General features: G+C 42.7%; 1 protein-coding gene across 1 annotated transcript in view; it reads left to right on the top strand.

The window, feature by feature from the left end:
- The first annotated feature begins 2,162 nt into the window (after window positions 1–2,162).
- Window positions 2,163–10,300, top strand: part of LOC118569867 (endogenous retrovirus group K member 25 Env polyprotein-like) — a 73,766-nt gene continuing 65,628 nt past the window's right edge. Inside the window, exon 1 of the mRNA XM_036168117.1 lies at window positions 2,163–2,253. The gene's annotated coding sequence lies outside the window, so the exon portion shown is untranslated. The remainder of the gene's footprint in view (window positions 2,254–10,300) is intronic.

The raw sequence follows: 10,300 nt of genomic DNA, 5'->3' as shown, positions 1-10,300 counted from the left end.
AGTGTCAGAATGTGATCGACATATTTCACAACACTGGGTACCTGAAAGGGTAACCAGGCTTTTCATGAGTGCTAGAGTTACCACAGAGTCATACCACACTGCAAGGTTCTTACTGGATTCTTACTAGAATTATTAAGCCAAGACACAAAATGACTGCCTCTGAGTGGGAACCAGAGACAGCAATGAGTTGAGCTGGGATGGTGATTTATATAAGGTGAGCAGGAGCATGAGCACACAGAGGTGGAAAAGTATAGCAACTGTGGCTGAGTCTTGGAAGATACGGTTGGGAAAACTCTGTAAAACTTAGTTCTGGAGTTAAGCAAAGGCCAGGGCCTTAGTAACTTTCAATTTGCCCAACAGTATCTTCCTATCTTCCTACCTCTTGTCTAGTTGGTCACTGAGTTTTTTAAAAAAAATTAATGTATTACTATTGTGTGTGTGTCTGTTGTCTTTCTTTCTCTTTTTCTTTCTTTCTTTCTTTCTTTCTTTCTTTCTTTCTTTCTTTCTTTCTTTCTTTCTTTCTTTCTTTCTGCCTTCCTTCCTTCCTTCCTTTCCTCCTTCTCTCTCTCTCTCTCTCTCTCTTTCTCTCTCTCTCTCTCTCTGTCTCTCTCGATAGGATCTCACTACGCAGCCTTGGCTGGCTTAGAACTCACTATGTAGGCCAAGCTGGTCTCAAACTCATAGAGATAAGCCTCTTGAGTACTTAGATTAAAGGTGTGTGCCACTATGCCCGGCTATTATTATTGTGCAAATATGTGTGTGCATGATATGTGTCATAATATGTGGGTAGATGTCAGAAGACTCTTTGTAGAGTTAGTTCTCTTCTACATGTATGTGGGTGCCAGGATCAAACTCAGGTTGCCAGGTTCATGAGGTAAGTGCCCACCCTTTGAGCCACCTCACTAAACCCCCAATCATTCAGTTTTTATTTTGTTTTGTTTTTTGAGATAAGGTCTCTCTATGTAGCCCTGCTGTCCTAAAACTTCTGTGTAGACCAAGCTGACCTTGAACTCATAGAGACCTTCTTGCCTCTGCTTCCCAAGTGCTGGGATCAAAGGTGTAGGGCTCCAAGTCATTCAGTTTTGAAAATCCTACTTTCTCCATGTCTCTGGACTTGTTCAGTCCTCTCTTCTCCTCAGACTACCAACTAGTTTCTTTCTGTAGATCATCACACCAGGGTTGCTTCTGATTCCATCCCCTGCTTCCAGTTTAATGTCATCATCCCTAACTCATTGTCTACAATGTAGGCAGTCTAGGACACACAGTTTTGGTGGTATTTTTTGTTATTACAGCCTTTTAGTGGTTTTCTGTTCCCCCAGAATGCATTTTTATCTAGTCAGCTTAACTCCCAAGGATTTCATTATGTCCTAATTTAGGGGATCTCACTCTCCAGCTTTTTCTTTGCCAATTCCTTCCTCACTCTATTCCATTCTTAGGACTATAGCCTCATCTAAATGAATTTCCCTTAAATATACCTGCTCTGTACTGTGCCTGAGCCTTGGGCATCTGTGTGTCTAGAGTACTGCTTTCTCACTTTTATTTCAGCTGCTGGTCCGGTGTTGCTTTCTGTATCACGTCTGTGGTCCTGTAGAAGTAGTCAGCACTGTCCTTCTGTCTAGCACTTGCCACAACCTCTGGGACTGGAAAGTAGATGAGTGAGCTGTCAGCATCTTATAGGCAGTAACTTTGTATTCCCTGTGGAATCCTGTGGCTTAGACCATGTCTCTGTTGCATAACCAATGGTCACAGCATTAATATACTTATGATACCAGTAAGGGATTGTTGCTTCGGACAGGTTTCTGATTAAACAACTGAGCAAAAGGTGCAGAGTTGGTGGCAAGAGAGAAAAAATGAAGCTCAGTGCCTTGATATTAATTTAAAACTGTTTTGTTAAAACAAACATTCAGGCATTTGCAATCCTATAGATATACTATGGTTCTTAAATGGGTTTTTGGGATATTTGAGCTGTGATAGTTTGAATGTAATTGGCCCCAACAATAAGTTCATAGGGAGTGGCACTATTATGAGTTGTTACCTTTGCTGGAGTTGGTGTGGCCTTGTTGGAGGAAGTGTGTCACTGTTGGGGTGGGTTTTGGGGTCTCTTTTGCTCGAGCTTTGCTCAGTGTGACACTCAGACCACTATCTGTTGCCTGCAGGTCAAGACGTAGCACTTTCAACGTGTTCTCTAGCACCATGTCTGTCTGCAAGCCACCATTTCTCACCCTGGTGATAATTGTCTAAACCTCTGAAAATGTAAGCCACCCCATTTAAATGTTTTTTTGTTATAAGAGTTCCAATGGTCATGGTGTCTCTTCAGAGCAATAGAAACTCTAACTAAGCAAGAATTTGGTACCAGGGACTGGGGAATTGCTTTGATTGACCTGATAGTGCTTTTGTTTGGAGTAATATGGAGTTTGGGAGTTTGGATTAGGAAAGCAGTGGAATGCTTTAAGCACTGCTTAATGGGCCTGATGAGTAGGAGCATGGAAGACTTTGGTGCTGAGTTATTTGAACTGTGGGAGCCTGGTCAAGAGATTTCAAAGGAGAAGAATATTAATACATGGCCTAGAGATTGTTTTTGTGGTATTTTGGTAAAGAATGTGGCTGCTTTTTGCCACATTGTCTGAAAAGTCTGCCTGAGACTAGAGTAAAGAGTTTTAGATTAATTAGTACTGACTTTGTTGTGTGGTTATTACTGGTCAGATTTATGACAAAAAAGAACAAGCTGAGAAAGGGAAAACAAAAAATGTACAATTTGAGGAGAAAAGGAGCACCAGAAAGTGGAATGGAACTAATTCCTGTGTTCAAGGAGATAAACAGATTAAGAAATGGAATAAAGGGAGTGGTAACCTCAGGGCAAGATCCCACCCAGCTAAGTTTCCAATTTGTGAAAAGGAATCAAAGAACAGTTTAAAGCAGGGTGTGGTGGTGCACGCCTTTAATCCCAGCACTGGGAAGTCAGAGGCAGGCAGATCTCTGTGAGTTTGAGGCCAGCCTGGTCTACAGATTCAGTTTCAGGACAGCCAAACTTAGGCAGTGAAGGAAACCATCAAAAACAGGAAGTTGGTGAAAGTGTAATTGAACAAGGGGGCCATTTTCCAGCCCCAGTAAGCAGCAGAACATGTGGTTCTGGAGTTAAGGATAGAAGAAATGGGCTATGGACTTTGCCTTCTCAACTAATGAAAGCAGCTGAGGCTAGACATGTGTTGGGAGTGTCCCTGAATGGAGGCCCAGAGAGGCCATTGTGTGAAGCTGTGAAGGAGAAGCCTCGGTTGCCTTGGAGACCCCAAGATGTTGGAGATGCCAGAGCCATGGGATACCTGCTGAGAAGAGCTGTAACAGGGAGTGGAATCAGCCCCAGAGAGAGAAGTGTGCTGCAGTCAACAAAGCCGAAAGGAGCTGGAGATCTGAAGAACAGTTTGACATCAGAGCTGCAGAGTTTGGAGTTTGCCCAGCTGACTTTCAGTCTTGCTTTGGGTCGATTTCCTCACTATGCTCCCTTCCCTATGTTGAATGGTAATGTATATCCTGTGCCATTATATGTTGGAAGTATGTGATTTGTTTTTTTATTTTTATAGGTGATTACAGTTAAGAGATTGCATGAATCTCAGAAGAAATTTTGAACTTTGGACTTTAAAACATTGTTGAGTCTGTGATAGAGTTTTGAAGTTGGACTAAGTGCATTTTGCATTATGATATTGTTACAAGCTTATGGGGCTTATGTGGAGGCCAGGGAGTGGAATGTGGTAGTTTGAATATTATTAGCTCCCATAAGCTCATAGGGAGTGGCACTATTAGGAGGTGTGTCCTTGTTGGGGTAGATATGGCCTTTTTGGGGGAAGTGTGTCACTGTGGGGGTGGGCTTTGAGGTCTCCAGTTGTTTTGGTATTTTACTCTTTTGGGGGGCCCATTACTCAACTCCCAAATAAATCACACATGGAGGCTTATTTTTTACTTATTAATGCCTGGCCTTAGCTTGGGTTGGTTTCTAGCCAGCTTTTCTTTCTTTCTCTTTTTTAACTTTATTTAATGTGCATTGGTGTGAAGATGTCAAGTCCCAGGGAACTGGAGTTACAGACAGTTGTTAGCTGCCATGTGGGAGCTGGGAATTGAACCTGGGTCCTCTGGAAGAGCAGCCAGTGCTCTTAACTGCTGAGCCATCTCTCAGCCCCCATAGCCAGCTTTTCTTAACTTATATCCCAGATACCTTTGCCTCTGGGCTTTTCCCATTCTCTTACTTCTGTAAATCTACTCTTTTTTTATTTTTATTTTTAAAGATTTATTTATTTATTATGTATACAGTGTTCTGTTTGCATGTATCCCTGCAGGCCAGAAGAGGGAGCCAGATCTCATTACAGATGGTTGTGAGCCACCATATGGGTGCTGCGAATTGAATTCAGGACCTCTGGAAGAACATCCAGTATTCTTAACCTCTGAGCCATCTCTCCTTAATCTGTGGCTTGCTGTGTAGCTGGGTGGCTGGCCCTTGAAGTCCTCCTCCTTCTCTGGTTGCTAGATCTCTTTCCAGATTTCTCCTCCTATATATTCTCCCTGCCTGCCAGCCCCACCTATCCTTTCTCTTACCTTGTTATTAGCCAGTTCTTTATTAGCACATCAGGTGCTTTACACAGGCACAAAAGTAACACAGCTTCACAGAGTTAAACAAATGTAATATAAACAAAAGTAACACATCTTAGAATAATATTTCACAACAGTCTCCTTTGCTCAATCTTCCTTCAATGTGACACTCAGACCACTTCCTGTTGCCTGCAGGTCAAGATGTAGCACTTTCAACTTCTTCTCTAGCACCATGTCTGCCTGCATGTCACCATGTTACACCATGATGGTATCTGACTAAACCTCTGAAAATGTAAACCACTCCAATGAAATCTTTTTTTTTTTTTTTTTTATAGGAGTTGCTGTGGTCATGGTGTCTCTTCATAGCAATAGAAACTCTAACTAAGACAACAGCTAAATTTAAACACTAGCCAGCTAGCACAGCCCTTATATAGACTTTCAGATTATTTTTTCTTTCATGAGTTTTATTGAGATATAGTCCATTTCCCATAGATTCACTCACTGGAAATGTGTGCCTTGTAGAGTTTATGTCTAGGGCTCTGCAGCTGTCATCACAATTGAATTTTGAACACTTGTGTTCCCTTTACAAGAAACCTCAATGCTCCTTATTGCTCTTTACCTTATCCTCCTCTCCAGATACCCCTGAGTTTACTATCCTACCCTCTGCTCTAAGAACCTGTCTCTTTTAAAGCCTGGATGCTGTGGCACAGGCCCATCATTCCAGAGGCATGAGCATCTGACATACAAAGTCATTTTCAGCTCCACAAGGAGTTCTGAGGCCAGCCTGGGCTACATAAGACATTGTCTCAAAAATAAATGAACAACAACAAAAAATGTGTACCTGTACACATATGGAAACATTTGGACATTTACACATCTACATACACCAAATAGCCAAACCTCATAAAAATGTGCCTGTTTTAGTATTCCATATAAAATTGATCATGTAAGATGTGGTCTTTGTGACTGGATTATTTTGCACACTGTTGTATTGTCAAGTTCTGTGTTGTAGCAGATATCAGTACTTTTTTTTTTTTGTCTTGAAATGGAGTCACAGCATATGGTCCAGAATGGCTTTGAACTCATTATACATGTCCCTCAGGCTGGCTTCAAATTCCCCATTCTCTTGCATTAGCTCCTTCTCCTACTACATGAGACAGTCTCATATAGCCAAGGTTGGCCTGCAACTCACTCTGTAGTTGAGGGTGATCTTCAACTCCTAATCCTCCTGCCTCAGTTCCTCAAGTGCTAGGGTTACAGTCATGCACCATAACACCTAGCTTTATTACCTTGTATGGATGTAGTGTATTTTGTTTATGCATTCACCAGACTTCTGAGAGGGACAGTGATGAAGCAAGCTATAGGGGGTAACTAGCATAGAGACAGCTAGGAGCAGTCTGCCTCTCAGAAATCCTGAAAATGCAGTATGCAGCTCAGGGTTGATTTGGCTATGCTCAGTATAAGTCCCATCTCTGCAACAAAGCTGAAAACACAAATCCAACAGACAATAGAGAACAACTGAAAAATACACGTGCAACGACATAATCAGGAAAGTCAAGGTGAACTCAGACACGTGGTGGCCACCTTCATCCATACACCCAAACCAGAAGGACAATAGATTTTCCCCTCTCCCCTGGAGACTAGGTCTATGATGGCATCCAATCTTGCCTTTTGTCTCACCAAATGTCTGGACTCTAAAACAGAACAGAACAACTCACTGATTGGTTCAAGTTTCAGAAGGACATTGGTTGGCAATTCTTACTTTAATTTTGTTTTCAATTTACAAATTGGGGCAGTTGCAGTCTGGGGTCTCTGGGCCTGTCAAATCTGCTTTGGACTTGCTTCCTCTGGACCCTGTCCCCTACTAGCAACCTTTAATTTGTGGTAGCCTTGCAGTCTGAGCTCTCTAGGACCTATCAAGTCCCTCTAGGGCCTATTCCACATCCCTAACCCTGAGTCTGAGGTCCCTCAGGGATCTTACTGGGGACTCCAAATGTTATGGAGTTTGTGACCCTTGGGAGAAGATCATAGACTCAATCCATTTATAATTAAAGTTTTATTGACTTGCTGCTAGCAGGATAAACAGTCTCTGAGCCAAATTTGAGATTGCTATGAGGAGGGGGGTGAGAGTAGGATTTTTAAAGGCAAAAACCAGAGGAAGACCTTCAGTATCTACCCAAGCAAGCAAAAATTTGTCTTTTCTGCCAAGTGATTAAGCAACTCAAAACAATCTTTGGTTATCTGTGTAAGTCATATCCTAACAAGTCGATAGTCATATCTGTACATTTTTGGATGGGAGTCACTGAGTCATGGTTACTAAGAATGTATCTTACAGGGACTGAAGTCAGAGATCAATGGCTAGTGGGTACCAAGATGGATGTCTATTATAAAATGGAGTTTCTTTAGTTGTCACAATGCAAGTAAAGTAGTCAACTGAGGAGCAAGGGTTAAATGTTTTATGTAAGACAGTGGAGGTACAATGGTCTTTTTCATTATTATTATTATTACTATTGTTGTTATTATTATTATTATTATTATTATTATTATTATTATTATTATTTGGAGACAGGGTTTCTCTGTGTAGCCCTAGCTGTCCTGGAACTCACTCTGGAGACTGGGCTGGCCTTGAACTCAGAGATCTGCCTGCCTCTGCCTCCCTAGTGTTGGGATTAAAGGCTTGTGCCACCACTGCCCAATGGTCTTTTTCATTATTAGTGTGGGAAGATTTAGTGTCTGTTTCTGCCCGTTTCCACTCTTCTCCTTTGAACCAAATAGGGCTTGTGGGTGGAGCTACCTAGGAAAGCTCCCATTGGGGGTGCTGGTCTCCTTAAGCTCCTGTCAATGTTGTATTCTTCAGTCCTGTGTAAATGAGCATAAGGAAATTAACATAACAAAGTGTGAGGTATAGGGGGGTTCCTATCAGATTCCCTTTACAAATATATCATACCCAGATAAATGTGGGTACCCTAAAATAGTTTTAGGAATAAATATATCTATTTAATTTTTTTGTTACATTTATTTACTTACCTATTGTGTGTAATGTTGAGATCAGAGGACAGACAACATTCCAGAGATGGTTCTTTCTCTCTACCAAGTGGGTGCCAGGGATCAAACTCAGGTCAGACTTGGTGGCAAGTGCCTTTATTCCCTGAGTCATCTTGCGGGCCTTGTAAACCTATTTAAAATTTGTTTGTTGGTACCCAAAGAATTTTGACCACATATCATGTAGGCTTACCAGTATGAGATCTATAATAAAGCCAATTTAACTCGTTATAATCATGCTTGAGTATCACTGGGGGCCTAATAGTCTGTGTTTGTTGGTCTTCTTGATCTTGTTTGCTGTAGCTCCAAGCATGGACATCTCTGTTTTCCTTCTGAGCTCCAACTGTGGGACAAAGCGATCACCACACAACCCAGACTGTGAAGGAAGGCTGGCATGCCTCATGAGACTTTGACCTTTAAACAGGCTACCCTTTGAGTACATTCTCTCCAGCTCCCTTTCTGCTTGTGGATTCCTGTCTGCCACCTTTTTCATAGCAAAGAGCTCCTACACTCCAGAGCTGAGGGATATAACCTTGACTTATGGTACCAGTGATAACTTGGGGAGAAATGAGTAGAGGAAAATTCTTTGGATATCTGAGTTTCCTCTTGTTCCTGGGTGGTTAGTTAATGATCTCCCAGTAATTCCTACTCTTGCAGATACCGGGGCGTGTTCCAGTCTATCTAGAGGCTGAGGCCAGAGGGCATGGTGTACACAGATGAACGTGCCTCTGACCTCTTTTGCATCATTTTTAAAGTCTAGCAGTTTGTGGTTTTGTATCTTCTCAGTTCTCAGTCCTTATGTTTCTCCATTTCTTGGAGTTTACAAAGCACAGTTTCACAGAAAGCTGCCCCCACCCCTGCTCATTGCACTTCCTTCTCCACAGCCATTTCTCAACTCCCAGAGTACCACAGTGTAGTGTCACCAGACACAAATACATTGTCAGGGTTTCCTCAGGTCTGAAGCTCTACAACAATCTGGCTGACATCCTGCCCACCTTTGTCCTTTTGTAGAGCTGGTTTCATCTGAATGTGTGGGGAGCCAGTGATCTAGAAATCCAGCCTCTCCTTGGACTCCATCGACTGATTTTTCTTTGAGTGTGAGTTTAGGTGTATCACATGTGTACAGGTGCCTGCAGGGTCCAGAACAGACCATCACATGCCCTGGAAACTCAGTCCTCTGCAATAGTGAGCCATCTCTTTAGCTCAGATGCAGAAGGTGTTAAAAAAATTAAAAACCTTTTATTTGTTTGACAGCATTGTACCTATGGAGAGCAAGAACCCTTTCAGGGAAGTGAGCAGAAAGCACAGCTATCAGTGAGCATCCCTGGTGCACAGTAGCTAGACTAGGAAGGAAAGTAAAGGAAGCCCAAGAATGGCAGGGCCCGAGCAGATAACTGGCAAAAAAGAAGTTGTGAGACAGCAGTTGGTGGTCCCCCCTTGCCAGCTGGAAAGAGAGTTGCCATCAGGGCCTGTTATGGGTATGCACTTAGGCCTGGTTCTGGGGATAGAGAGACAAATCAAATATAATCTCTATAGGGCTCACCAGATGGCTGAGTGGGTAAAGATGCTTGCCATGCAAGCCTGGTGGTCTCATTGTGGTGTCCCGGATCTATGTAAAGATGAAAGGAGAGAACCAAAGTTGTTCTCTGACCTCCACATGTGCTCTGTGGCATGTACCTTTCCCCCTTCCATAAAGTCTTCCTTAAAAATGTAGTTTCTACAAGTTTTTAGTCTAACAAAGGAAATATGTAACCAATAAATGAGTTGAGGTTTTTGAAACATGTGGCACTGTTTCAAACATAGGTAACATTTATTATCCACCAACTATCTTTCAAGTACAATGATTAACTTCTTGACTTTTGACACCACACACCCAGAAGTATAAACTGCTCTGGTTCCTGCTTCATATACGAATCTGAGGAGCAGAGATGTACAGAACTTGCTTGAGTTCTCCCAGCATCTGGGACTCAGGAGAAGAAATCCAGCAAAGGTGGCCGGTTTGTGACCCGTGCAGTTGAGCAATGTGGCTGCAAGTAAGTCATGGGAAGGGTGGAGTGGCGCCATTTCTGCCCCTGCCTGTCTCTACTTTGTCCTGGGATGCTCTGCGGAAAGCCCTGGCCAGAGGGTACTTCAGTGACATCTTCTCCTCCGTCTGTCCCGGATCACTTCCTGAAGACATGTCTAGCTTACTTAGTACTTTTGTTTGGGGTGTCTGACTGCTTTGTCAGTGTGTGGAGAGCAGGGACTCTCCACTGTCTGGAAAAGTCAAGTAGTTCTGAATGATGTCACACTTACCCATCACTCCTTCAACAGTCCTTGCTTCAGGACAAAGAAGCTTGTTTCTGCATTTGCACTTTGTCTTCCTGTCCCCACCACATCTGGATCCTTAAAAATAGATCTTATTTATTAATATGCACATGGATGTTTTGCTTGCATGTACATCTGGGTACTCTGTGTATGGAGTTCAGGAGAGGGTTTAGATTCCTCAGAACTGGAGTTACAGATGATTTTGAGCCTCATGTGGTGTTGGGAGTTGAACCCAGGTCCTCTGCGAGAGCAGCCAGTGCTCTTAACCTCTGAGCCATCACTTTCTTCTCCTTTACCTTTTGTTTGAGACAGGATCTCACTAGATGGCCTGGAACTCACTCCATAGACCAGGCTGGACTTGAACTCACAGAAC

The sequence above is a fragment of the Onychomys torridus genome, chromosome 1, assembly GCF_903995425.1.
Source record: "Onychomys torridus chromosome 1, mOncTor1.1, whole genome shotgun sequence".
Classification (NCBI taxonomy): Eukaryota; Metazoa; Chordata; class Mammalia; order Rodentia; family Cricetidae; genus Onychomys; species Onychomys torridus.
Note: the sequence above shows the minus strand (reverse complement) of the source record. Positions and strands in the feature narration are given on the sequence as shown.